Source organism: Nanorana parkeri, unplaced genomic scaffold, assembly GCF_000935625.1.
Source record: "Nanorana parkeri isolate BGI_ZX_2015 unplaced genomic scaffold, ASM93562v1 scaffold1079, whole genome shotgun sequence".
Lineage (NCBI taxonomy): Eukaryota > Metazoa > Chordata > Amphibia > Anura > Dicroglossidae > Nanorana > Nanorana parkeri.
The window spans coordinates 551,641-565,851 of record NW_017307347.1 but is presented as its reverse complement, the minus strand read 5'-3'; positions in this window follow the sequence as shown (position 1 = coordinate 565,851).

Genomic DNA, 14,211 nt, shown 5'->3' with positions numbered 1-14,211 from the left:
TACTCTATCCAAAGGGTTTGGTTTGAAGTGTGGTTTGCTTGCTTTTGGAGGTATCCCAGAATGCCTTTTGGTTAGACAATATAAATATCTACCTTAGAAACCTGTGCCTCATGACGATTGGTCTTTTTCTGCTGCAGTTAAGCAATGCATTGCATTTTGGTCACCTGCCCACCCTCAGCCGTTGACTGGACAGCGAAGGCATAGCAGTAGCACAGCGATAAGTCATCACTCTGCTCCCCGAGCAGTACAGTTGATTGGAGCACTGTGCAAGGACACGTTGGTCTGTTGGCGAGTCGGACCTCTGTACTCTGTGTTGAGCAGTGGTTTGGCTCTCTAGCATGCTGCCAGTGCAGAGTATTATCTACAGGCAGCCCCCTGTAAAAGACTATTCGTAATACCAACCCAATGGGCAGGTACTGCAGTCTTCACTTTTTAAGGCCGCAGTTGGTGTTTGGAACATCCCGGAGTATTGGATGCACGTTTCCCCCTGTACACTGTGATTCCACCCACCGACCGCTATATCACAGTGTATGCAGGATATAATAATCATTTGGTCTAAGGTGGATCTAATAAAGAGGAATACATGTGAGCAGACAGGCTCTCGTCCATGCAACGTCCCTTCTGCAATAAAACAAACCTACCTGCCTGTTTGCAATCTTACTTAGAATGTACACTGCGCATGCAGTGCAGGAATGAATGAACTCCTGTCAGCATGCGTGGGAGTTACATCATTCCAGGCTGGCCAATGAAGGTGGCAAAAGATCCCGAATGCAGAAGACCCAGTGAACATGTTGGTGCTGGCCGGGAACGGGGACAGGGGGTTGGTTGAGTTTAGTTTCGTTCAACTGTAATCCCCACTGGTTCTGGAAGTGATGACTGGCTAGAAGGGCGGCTACACGACTGGAGAACAAGCGTGTCTTTCCAGGATCAATGTCATTACGTACATCGCGGGGCCAGCGGCCATCTCTTTAATTGCCTATGTGACAAAGGCCTATGTGATATAGACAGACCCTGGATATGTGTCCTTATTTTCAAAAAATATGGTAAATTTTTTTGGTTGAGTCTAATGAAACGTCAAAATTAGCCACATGACTGAAAAAAATGGTGCCCTGAAGCTCTGTGAATTGAGCCTATTTTGTGAGTCGGGTGATCAGTGACAGCATGCGGTGACATTTGAGTCCTCTGTTGTTCTTGCTGTTTCATGGTTGTTGTCACATGACCTTCTGGCAGCCAATCCTCAGGCAGGGATGGGGATAAATAGCTCAGCGTGTGTGGTAGTGACGTACAGCAGCTGGCTGACCCCGTGGCCTCCTTCTCCCTTCCAGCCAGCACTGAAACATCTGCTGCTTTACTCATATTTCACATAGCGGGCCCAAAGGCGGGCAATGGGAAATGTAAGCCCGGCCATACATAGACATCTCAAGTCTTGTCCACACGACACTTTGTAATGTGTAACTGAGATAAGAGTCTTTCTTACCTAGTGCACAATGTGTCCCTTCATGGGACCAGCCATGGACTTCTTACCACCGAGCAATCTTACTTATACAAGATTTATTCATACACATGCAAAGTCATTTCCGACCGGGAATAACAGAAATTAATTATCCAAAATGTGCAAAACAAGAACTCCGGGAATTTGAAAGACTTACCCTTGCAGTGGGACTACCCGGCACTGCAAGGGTTAAGTCCTCGTTTTGTCTAGGGGGGGTTAAATGAAGCAGATATACTCGTCTGATCCTCAGTTCCACAGGGCTACTAGACCGGTCTCCGCAGCTTCTTCCATAGTCTGATCGGAGGGAAAAAGAGGTGAGCTCTGAACGCCGTGGGACCAAGGATCAGGTGAGTACATCGAGGTTATTTGACCCCCTACACCAGGGGTCAGCAACCTTAAACACTCAAAGAGCCAGTTGGACGCGTTTACCACAGAAAAGAAAACACCGGGAGCCACAAAACCCTTTTGACATCTAAAATGAAGATAACACGGCATATATCGTTTTTTACCTTTATGCTATGTATAGCATGTATATAGGTATATGTGGGCTTAGTAGCGCACTGGACTCTGGGCTTAGTAGCGCACTGGACTCTGGGCTTAGTAGCGCACTGGACTCTGCGCTTAGTAGCGCATAGGACTCTGGGCTTAGTAGCGCACTGGACTCTGGGCTTAGTAGCGCACTGGGCTTAGTAGCGCACAGGACTCTGGGCTTAGTAGCGCACTGGACTCTGGGCTTAGTAGCGCACTGGACTCTGGGCTTAGTAGCGCACTGGACTCTGGGCTTAGTAGCGCACTGGGCTTAGTAGCGCACAGGACTCTGGGCTTAGTAGCGCACTGGACTCTGGGCTTAGTAGCGCACTGGGCTCAGTACCGCACTGGGCTCTGGGCTCTCTGGGCTTAGTAGCGCACTGGACTCTGGGCTTAGTAGCACACTGGTCTCAGGGCTTAGTAGCACACTGGTCTCAGGGCTTAGTAGCGCACTGGACTCTGGGCTTAGTAGCGCACTGGTCTCAGGGCTTAGTAGCGCACTGGACTCTGGGCTTAGTAACGCACTGGACTCTGGGCTTACCTGAGACCTGCAGAGCCCACCTGAGAGTGACCCTGCAGATCACACCATAGATCCTGCACAGCCCATCCGAGACTCTATGGTGGGCTGTGCAGGGCCTCAGGTGGGCTGGTCGCCGGGGTCCCTTTCCCTGTACCTCCTCCCAACTCCTCTTACCTGCTGCTGCTGGGGCCTGGCCTCCTCCACCCCCTCTCCTGTCACCTCTGCCATGCCACCCCTAGTGCAGCTGATACTCATGTAAGAGGCCCCCCAGGCTGCCCAGACCCCTCACATGGGTACCGGCCGTACCCCACTGATGGCGGTGTTCTATCAAAGTTTGTGACTGCATTACAATGTGTGACCGGTGACGTGGTCACACATTTCAATGTAATCCCGGCCAGTTTTTTGGCGGTGGAATGTGTGACCGCCAATAGGTCAAGCATTCCAACGCTTTCTCAGCTGTTCTAGGGCAGATCAGCATCGCAAACCGTTTGTGCAGGAGAACCGATCTGACCTGGAACAGCTGATTGGTCCTTAAATGTCACTTCTATCCGACTCTGTGAGTGCGATCTCACATTCCACCGCACTCACAAAGTCGGATAGAAGTGACATTTCAGGACCGAACAGCTGTTCCAGGACTGAACACCTGGACAGGGAGCCGCAGCAGAGGGATGAAAGAGCCATATGCGGTTCCGGAGCCGCAGGTTGCTGACCCCTGCCCTACACAGAACAAGCGCTTAACCTTTGCAGTGCCGTGGTGGCACTACTGCCAGAGCAAGTTTTACAATTCCCAGAGTTCCTCTATAAAATAAACTTTCTTTCAATAATAAATCCAGATCAAAGAAATCTACATTGCCCAGCAAAGGATTCCTATACATTTTTGCCCAAACACTTATATTAATCATGTTTCTGAAGAGCTCCAACTCTCAGCTTGGCTTCCCTGAACTTCCTGTCCAGTACAAAATCACAAGGGAGAGCAGACTAGCAGCCGTCCATCTACTAGCTTGGAGAAAGGGGAAGGAAGGAGAGGGGAGAGGATTGTCTTGCTGTGTTTGTGGAGACACACAGCTTACTAGCATACACAATGGTGGCTCCATAGGACCCTGCAAGGGAAAGAAGCCACCCTAAAACAGGATATCAGGTCCAGCTGATTCTTCAGGAGACTTTAATAAAATATGAATGTAAACTAGGCATGCACCAATATAGTTTTTTTTTTGGTATCGGGTATGAGTACTGATATTTTTTTTCCGGTACTGGCCAATACTGATACCCGAAGTCCCATTAAGGAAGCTGGGCGGCGTGTAATGACTCGCTGCCCGGCTTCCTGATTAACCAGCTTCCTGACCAATCAGAAAGGCGGCCGGCAAGTCATTACACGCCGCCCAGCTTCCTTAATGGGACTTCAGGTATCAGTATTCGGTATTAGCGAGTACCGAAAAAAAAAATATCAGTACACCAAGTGACGAGGGAGCATATAGCCAACTTCCCGGCCAATCAGGAAAGCCGGGCAGTGTGTAATGACTCACCGCCCGGCTTCCTGATGCCGGAAGTTCCGGTATCGGAGCATTTGGGCAAGTACAAGTATTCACCCAAATACTTGGTATCGGTGTATCCCTAATGTAAACCCCTCAATAACAACCCATAATATACTGTCACTGGAAATGTGCAATGCTTTATCTTTGTGAACTGCAAACATGAACTCTGCGCCGTGGCAGCCGTGCACATTGTGTGTTTTCATTTCCTCTCGCTCTCTCCGGGGCTCCTGAAATAAACCCCAAGGACACCGGCGCTGTTTTCTGAAGACGCTTTCTTTGTGTGTTGGGTGAAAAGGCTGCCGTGGGCGGCTGGGAAGTCCTCGGGGTGAAGATAAAGTGCTTTATTATTTCTATAGGTATTTCCTATAGGAAGCCCCACCATTGTACTGCTCACATCGACTGCGCTTACACGCATTCTGCTGCAGTTCACAAAGGTGTTGGTGTCTTTTCTGTGAGAGTATATTATGGGATGTGATTGCTCTGTTTATGTGAATGTTTTATGTGACTTTTACATTCTTTGCGCTTCCATATTTATCTCTCAGTGTATTCATCAGAGAGATTTCAGGTTTAACCACTAGAGGGAGCTGTGTATGAATGCAGCCTCATGAAACCCTCCACTTAAAGCAGGACTCTGGGCAATATGTGGATTACCCCCTGCAGTGGGGCGACCTCGGCACAAAGGGTTAACTGCTCGCTTTGGTCTAGGGAGGGAAATAAAAAAGTTATACTAACCTGATCCTCGGAGACAGCTTGCTCTTAGATGGGACAGCCAGCTCCAGTGGGGACACTTACTAATTGTACTGTGCATATAATAATAATAATATCATAATATTGTACATTGTCACCCTAGGTCAGGAAGTGTATTAAGACTACAGAACCCCGCCATCTGCATGCAAAAAAACGCACGTGTAGGACATTCTGTGTGTGCGTTGAGCGCTGCCACCATTCCACTGTGCGCCATTTTGTGGTAGCCGGGTAGCAGAACTCTCTTACACTGTCTCTCCTGAACTCTCCTACACGCACAATGTGCATTAAAGGGTAAGTTCACTTTCCCAAGTAATATGGGAAAATTGAATTATTCGATCAAATCTGGCCCGATCTCTTCCAAACCCATCCCCCCGCTACACTTACCTTTCGGCAAACAGTCCTTTCCCTCCGCCAGATTGTACACCCGTACTGCTGTCCAGCGCAGCCCTGGGCTATGCATTTTGAATTTCGCTCGCAAATTGCAAGAACTTGATGGTCAGCGTGGGTCATGTGACCATGCTGACCAATGGGAAGCGCTTCTTAGCACAGTTAAATATGGTTTTGATTAATACAATTTTTTTGTATCGGGACAAGTAGATCGGGCCCCCGCTTTAGCCGTTGGGCAAGTAGTTTTGTTTTAAATGTCCACACCCCTGATTCAATGGTAGTGGCAGATGACGGGATCTCTGCACGATAGATGATTGTGTCATTAGTACGGTTTGCACATGATTAGTTCCAATCTGTGCAGCAAAGCCATCAAACAATTACTTACACTTCATAAAAGATCCCGGGCCAATCTTCGTGTACTCTGGAGAGACACGGCCCTGCAATAAAACTGGATTGTAGCCATGCGACTCATATCTGATCAGTAACTGTGCTTATCATTTTACACAGCTTAAAGAAGAACTCCGGGAATTAAAAAAGAAAACATACCGTGGCATTGGGGCCACTCATGCACTGCAAACGTTAAAGGAGAACTATGAGGTGAGTGCTTTTCACTCACCTCATAGTTCTAGCCGACCTGTGACAATGAGACTGTCACAGGTCGGCTCAGTAGATCGGGAGGTGAGCGAACACATACCGGCGTTCGCTCACTTCTCGATCCTGTCACGCCTCTCTGCTGTGACAGGGGGAGGGGCTGGATTCCCCTCTCCCCGCTCCGATCTGCCAGCTTAGTGCTTGGCCATAGGGGTTATGTTTTGCAAATGTTTTGTAGCTACAACGTAACTGTTGCGGAAAAAACACAGGTCCATCCAGTCCAATATATATATGTGTACGTCTGTTGAAGAGCAAATATATTATAGGAAGACATCAATGGATGATGGGATATGTAGTCTTGAGAAATGGAGATCACATCAAGCAGCACGCAAAGCACACTGGGAATCCAGGAAGTTGATGGAAGTGATGGGCAGACGGAAGGCAGCATCACTACATAAAAGGGATTTTTTCAAGTAAGATTTGATTGGATTATCAATCAGTTACAATGCTGATGTCCTAATAGGGGAGGATATGCTGGGACTGTACAGCTCCTTTAATATTTCCTCACAGGTGAGGTCCTCCTGCCCCCTTAATAATTTTGTTGCACTTCTCTGGACTTTCTCCAATTCTAGGACATCCATTCCATTGATGGGTCACCAAAACTGCATACTCAAGGTGACGCTGAACCAACCCGTTTTCAAAGATTAGTCCAGGAGTGGGTAAACTCTGGCCCTCCAGCTGTTGTGGAACTACAAATCCCATGGGGCATAGCAAGATTCTCACAGCCACAGGTATGACTCCCAGAGACAGATGCATCATGGGATTTGTAGTTTCACAACAGCTGGAGGGCTGGAGTTTGCCCACCGCTGTATTAGTTGATCAATCGGACGACAGATCAAATGGGAGTTGTTGGGGATAAATTATTGTCTGCTTGTTTTTGAGAAGTTTTAGCAATACAAATGATCAGTGCACACAGGAAACATTGTACTATGACCAGTAACAGATATCTTTTAGCCTCCAATGTTTCCTGTGCGCAAAGATCGCTTGTATTGATAATAGAAGTCAAGAATTTGTCAAAGCACCACCTCCCACAAGCACTGCCTCCCTCCCGCCAGAGACACCAGGCGTGGAATACCAGAGGGCCACAAGAGAGACCGGGCACGGACCCCCTCCGCATAGCGCCGACTACCTGAGGGCAGGAGAGAGAGACCGAGCATGGACCCCCTCGCATAGTGCAAACTACCTGTGGGCAGGAGAGAGACCGGGCACGGACCCCCCCCTGCATAGCACCGACTACCTGAGGGTAGGAGAGAGACTGGCCATGGACCCCCCTTGCATAGTGCCGACTTCACGGTAGGAGAGAGACTGGGCACGGCCCCCCCCCCCATTGCATGGTGCCAGCTACCTGAGGGCAGGAGAGAGAGACGAGGCATGGCAGAGGGGCATCGCGCTGACTACCTGAGGGCCACGAGAGAGACCGGGCACATGTGAGTAAGTATGGATGAAGTTCCTTTTCCCCCCATTTGCTTATTATGGGCTGCTTTGTTCATGTGCATATAGATACATAGGCCCAGGAATGTAATAAAGTCAGAGACTATCATATGCGGTGGCTAGAGGATGAAGTGAATGGACTATATCCCATATGAGTGCTCTGGAAGGTTTGTGAAGATTAACATATGGCTGTTGTTTCCGGGTGGGAGTTAAACACTTGCACTGAGTAGTGGAGTTTGTCCTATTAATTACATGAATGACTGGTTGCCATATGGAGGATGGAAATTTACTCGCTAGAACAGCTTTTTATTTTTTCCAAACAGTCTTCTGAGCTACAGTTCTTCATAATTATAAAGAAACTGCCCTAAAAATCATTAGTCTGTATTGTTTTAGAAAAAATGTCACCTGTCCCTTTAAGAAAAAGTATCAGTAATTGGTATCGGCGAGTACCTAAAGGAACTTGGCCTGGATAAAGTGTCATCGGGAGATGCCTACTTTATATATTTAAAGCCCCGGGTACAAAAAAAACTCCTCTCCTTGCAGTGGGGCTACCCACGCACTGCAAAGGTTAACGTCTCATTTATGTCTTGAGTCATGGTGTAAAGCACTTTTACTTACCTGATCCCCGCTCCTTTGGTGACGGGCGCTCACTTTACCTCTCTCCCCTCTACTCCAGCTTGGGAACTCTCCCTTGACGTCCTCACATATAATGCAGGGCTATGGACGTGATGACGTCACCAGGCCTCTGACCACCAGCGTGGTGGGGGAGAAGAGGCTGAAGGCTCCCGTCTTGGAACCAGCGGGGATCAGGTAAGTAAAAGTGCTTTACACCATAACCAGGGATGCACCGATACCGGTATTGACTACGAGTACAGATATTTTCCGCCAATACCGAGTACAGGAAGTCCTATTCAGGAAGCCAGGCGGCGTGTAAAGACTCTCCACCCGGCTTCCCGATTAGCAGGGAAGCCGTCCCCTTGCTTCTCATCACTAGAAAGCATGGAGCTGGCTTTCTGGCCAATCAGGAAGCCAGGCACTAATGACGCGGCGCCCAGCTTCCTGATTGGTCGTGATGCCGACTCCATGCTCCCTTGTCATGAGGTGACAAGGGAGCATGAAGCCGGCTTCCCGACCAATCAGGAAGCTGGGCGCCGCGTCATTAGTGCCTGGCTTCCTGATTGGCCGGGAAGCCAGCTCCATGCTCTCTCGTCACAAGTGACAAGAGCATGGAGCCGGCTTCCCGGCCAATCAGGAAGTGGGCAGCGTGTAATGACGTGCTGCCCGGCTTCCTGATACCGGATGCATCGGGCTAGGCATCGGAGCATTTGGACGAGTGCTCGCCCACATACTCGGCATCGCCACCGATACCAATACTAGTATCAGTGCATCCCTAACCATAACCTAAGACATAAAAGAGCCGTTAACCCCCGGCGGTACGGGGCTTGCCCCACTGCAAGGGTGGTTATTTACCTATAGATAGGCTTTAAAGTGCATATCGGGGCATACAAAAAAAAACATTCAGTACATGTGCTGGTACAGTACATGAACATGACCCCTTTAATAGTACTGAAAGTGCAGAAAAATACATGTTGCTCTTCCAGAAATCCAGTGTGATCCAAACTTTCTGTTTGAGCTGACAACACTGTGCCTCTGCTGCACTGAAATCCCAAGCAGCATTGTCAGCCCTGCCTGCTGGAATACAGAACCTTAGCTTTCTGCTCCCCTTGTATTGATTCAGTGCTGCTGCCTTAACTGCCAAGAGCCTGCCTGCAAGCTATGTGTGGGGCTGTGGGCTCTTGGAAGATGTAGTTCTGGGGGCATGCCTACTTCAATAGGGACTTCACTATCAACAGCTGCTCCTGCAAGGATTTTACAAGGTGTAGGGAGTAATACAAGTTGTTTCACACTACAAGGTAAAAATAAAAAAATCAAATATTTGTTACTTTGTATATGTCACATGTACCTGCCAGTCATATCACCATAAGGCCCCATCCACACCAGGGCGGAAGCGTTTCAGCGTGGTTCCTGCACGAAAAAGGGCGTTTTGGGGTGGGGCGTTTGTAATCACGTTATAGCGCTGAAACGCAATTAAAACGCTCAAATACGCGCTTTCCATTGAAATACGAGTTTCCATTGAGATCTATATGGAAAACGTGCTGATTAGTGTGAAAAAATAGCTCAGGGAGCATGTTGGGCGGCAGGCGGTTCGGATTGCGTGGAGCCGCGTGCTTGCATGAACGGTCCCCATAGGAATGTATGGGATTGTTCACGTCGGCGAAATCCACGCGACCGAACTGCGCTGGCGTGAACGGGGCCTAACAGGTTGCAGCAGTGAGGTTGAGGATGGGCAGGTGTCTGATTGTGTCATTCTCAGTGAGACATGTGTCCATGCGTGGCCCGCTACCCCTTCTTTATTTGTGTCCCCCCCCCGATAGTCCCTAGATAGTAGCAGAAGACTCCGATATGAAGGCAGTTTGTGTTTCAGTGCACGTGTCGGCTTCGTACCATTGTGTGGCCCTTGTATGGCCCTACACATAGCTGTAGAATGCGTCCATTGTAGGACAGTGAAAATAATCTCCAGTGAGTCCGCCAGAGCGGGATGACACAGGGGCTTCTTGTCCTCAATGTGGGTTGAAGACCGGTGCCTTCGTTTGTTAAAGGGATGCAGGGCACTTATTTTTGCATTTCATGGCAACACGCATGCTTTAAGTGTGGTGCATTGCGGTGTAAATCATTGTAAAGTTGGGTCCAGCACACAATGGACCTCAGCACACCACAATGCATATACCGGGCATCCCTCATTATGAATGGCAGACTTTTCATAATGAGATAACTGCGGGAACACTCCTACAGCTCTGCTCTCTGTACAGGCTATGGGCAGCACAGTGATGATGTCACTGCTATCTTTACATGGTATTACCTGGGTTTGTGAAGGGGTTCGGTGCACACAAAATGGAATTATATGCGTTGTGGCTATTGAAGAATATCTCTAAATGGAAAGGTTTTGTGGCCGGAGTTCAGCTTTAAATCCTTCCGTGATTAGTGGCCCTTCAGACCAGCTCTGGATATGAATTATACAGGCAGAAAATACCGCATTGAATTCGTAGATAGGAATACGAGGAGATTATCCAGGATTTAAAAATATCTGTTTTGTGGGAAAAATCTGAAATATAAAACAGTGCTAAAAACAAATCAGTCATTTAAATGTCTTTGTGGAAGTATAGCGTGCCTGTGGGGGATAAGCGGGTTGGTAAATTTCCACTGTGGTCTGTATCTTTGCGCTTAGAATGCAGTTTTATTTTTAAAAATATACGCTTGTCTGTAGTTGCTGAGGGAGCCATGGTGGACTTTATCGTGGAACTCCTGCCAGACAAAGCTAGTATACCTGTAGAAGAACCGCCATCCATTTTCCATTGTTGTCCCCTTGGGGAGATATCTCTTCAGTATATTGGTGTCCCCTTGAGGTGATATCTCCTCAGTACATTGGCGTTCCCTTGGGGAGATATCTCTTCACTTCATTGGTGTCCCATTGTGGCAACATCTCTTCACTTCATTGGTGTCCGCTTGGGGATATATCCTTTCACTTAGTTGTCCCAGTTGGGATATATGCCTTTGTTTTGTTGGTGTCCCCTTGGGGAGATATCTCTTCACTTTGGTGGTGTCCCAATGGGAAGATATCTCTTCACTTTGGTGGTGTCCCCATTAGGGAGATACCAGATCACTTTGGTGGTGTCCCCATTAGGGAGATACCAGATCACTTTGGTGGTGTCCCAATGGGGAGATATCTCTTCACTTTGGTGGTGTCCCTTTGGGGAGATATCTCTTCACTTCATTCGTGGCCCCTTGGGGAGATATCTCTTCACTTTGGTGGTGTCCCCCTGGGGAGATATCTCTTCACTTTGGTGGTGTCCCTTTGGGGAGATATCTCTTCACTTCATTCGTGGCCCCTTGGGGAGATATCTCTTCACTTTGGTGGTGTCCCCCTGGGGAGATATCTCTTCACTTTGGTGGTGTCCCCTTGGGGAGATATCTCTTCACTTTGGTGGTGTCCCCCCTGGGGAGATATCTCTTCATTTTGGTGGTGTCCCCCCTGGGGAGATATCTCTTCATTTTGGTGGTGTCCCAATGGGAAGATATCTCTTCACTTTGGTGGTGTCCCCTTGGGGAGATATCTCTTCACTTTGGTGGTGTCCCCCCTGGGGAGATATCTCTTCATTTTGGTGGTGTCCCAATGGGAAGATATCTCTTCACTTTGGTGGTGTCCCCCTGGGGAGATATCTCTTCACTTTGGTGGTGTCCCCTTAGGGAGATACCAGATCACTTTGGTGGTGTCCCAATGGGGAGATATCTCTTCACTTTGGTGGTGTCCTTTTGGGGAACTATCTCTTCACTTCTTTGGTGTCCCAATGGGAAGATTTCACTTTCAGTCCAAGAGACACAACAGGAAGTGAGAGGAGCTCACTACAAAGTGAGGGAAATCCCCTCTTAGTTGACTCGTGTCACTTTAGAATGATTTGCCATCTACAGCTTTTTTGGTGACAACCATACATTTTGCATTTGTTTCTGCTTACTTTCTGTCGTGATCAAAATGGTCGCAAGGAAAATGGTGGGGCAGAGCTCCACAACAGGCACATAAAGAGTAATAAAACTTGAATCCTCCCCACTCTGTTCAAATCTAGAGGAGCATTTTTTAACCAGTTTGTGACTCTCCAGATACAGGTTTCATTGGGCAGGTGACGAAATTGATATAAAGGTAGATTAATACAAACACCCCTTAGTCATTTCTCAATAAAGCCATTGCTGTTAGTCCCTATTACCCCAAATCTATCCTTATAGTGAGTTGCTACACACCAGCTGAAAGTTGAAATCAGGCTTGCTGTGGACATATATGAGTGCAGATGTTGTAATTACGGAATGGAGAGAATTCAAAGTGGGCGTCATCATTGTTTTTTTTATGTGGAGTGCTAATGCGAAGTGGAGGCGGGCAGTGGCACAGAGTATGCAGAACTCCATGCTCTGCTATTCAGCAGTAACAGCAGGAGCTGGTTGGATTGCCGGAGCATGTGAGTCACTTCACACGTCTTTTGGAAGGCAAAACTGTTCCCATACAAATGTGCTTCAGCTGGCTGGAGTTTTTCATTTTACCACATGATGTCTGAAAACTGTAGATCAGGGGTAGGCAACCTTGGAACTCCAGCTATAGCGAAAGTACAAATCCCATCATGCCTCTGGGAGTCATGCCTGTGGCTATCAGAGCCTTGCAATGCCTTATGGGACTTGTAGTTCCACAACAGCTGGGGTGCTGAGGTCCCCTACCTTTGCTATTGATACATGTTCCCTTGAACAATTCTGCCCCTGTGCAGAGTGCAAATCAGTCTGTGCTGTTGTGTAATGAGGAGCACTCACTGGTGCACGCTCTTCATTTTATGCCTGTGCTGTCAGCCACCCGGGCAGACTTGTGATCAGCACCATTCATGTGATCACCATGCTAGCTATGACACGATGATCATGTGATACAGCTGTCACTGACCATGAGAGCTGAGGAAGTCTTTCCTTCTATTGTTAAAAGAAGACAAATCATTGTTTCAGAATAAATCAAATCATTTTTTAATAAATGTTCAAATGGGAACCTGTAAGGGCTCATGCACACGCAGGGCTGGATTTCCCACAAGACCAACCAAGGCCCGGCCTCGGGGCAGCAGGGGTGCGGAATTCCTATCTCCTGACACCCGGGACATGCAGTTCCGGGTGGTGGGCGGGTAGTTGTTTTCTACAATTAGCCCTGCTTTGGGCAAGCAAAGCGAAATGTACAGCAGGGAAGCCGCCACTTGTTTTGTGCAAGTGAGCTCGGTGATGTTGCCGAGATCGCTTGTATGCAGCCTGCAGGTCTGCCATTCTTCATTGGAGGGGGGGGGGTTGGCGGGTAGGGGGGCGCATTGGGAACCTGGCCTTGGGGCAGCAAAGAGAGTAAATCCGGCCCTGTGCACATGGCAGTAAACGCTAAGTGCTCGTTCTTGTCGAGGTTCAGAAATAACAGTTCTACTCACCCAAACCTCGGGTGCCCTCCCTCCAGCTACTCTCATCCTATGCTGCAGCAAGTGTATATCCCTCAGCGTCCTCACATCCAATACACAGTGTATAGAATGTGATGACTAGAGGATCCTTAGACTGCTACAGCGGAGGGGAAGAAAGGCTCCAGGGACTGGTCTCAGAGCAAGCTAGCTCCGAGGATCGGGAGAGTATAAATGGTTTTTTTTTGTTAAGCTAGACAAAAACGAGCACTTAACCCTTGAAGTGTGGGGGCAGCCCCAATGCAAGGGTTAAGAAATGTTTTACCTGGAGGCCTTTACACTTTAATTGCTCCATTACACTATTGCATTCTCACTGTTAGATCACCCAAGACTAATCCCCTGCAAGCCCCACATATAGCTGAAGTATTATATTATATTGAGTGGACTGGCCCTTTAAGGCGACACTGTTTACTTGTATATAAAATATATGAAAAATAATAAATAAAAATATGACAGTTCCTTTTATAAACCTGTTTTGTTGCAGCGGTTTTGTGTTTTACGGGTGTTCTTATGATTTTTGTATTGTACGTTTTTGTTAGTCAGCGGCAGACCGCAGTGGAGAGGCGTGAATCGTAAACGGCTGGAGGTCTTTCCTTTGTCTGCTGCAACACTTTTCTTCTAACGAGTATCATAAAGTAACAATGGCGCCTTTTCTGCTGCATTTGGGGGGGAACAAAGGTTTCCCTCTGTGACCGGGTTCATTTAAAGACCGCGTTTACCTTTGAACCAATTCCTACCTGTAAGGTGCAGCAAGTTCTTCATTATTCTCTGTTCAATTCCCTGTCGCTCTTCCTGTGTCTTCCCAGCCGTCGCCACTTTAATGAAAATGTTCTTATTCCCGTAAATGAGCCC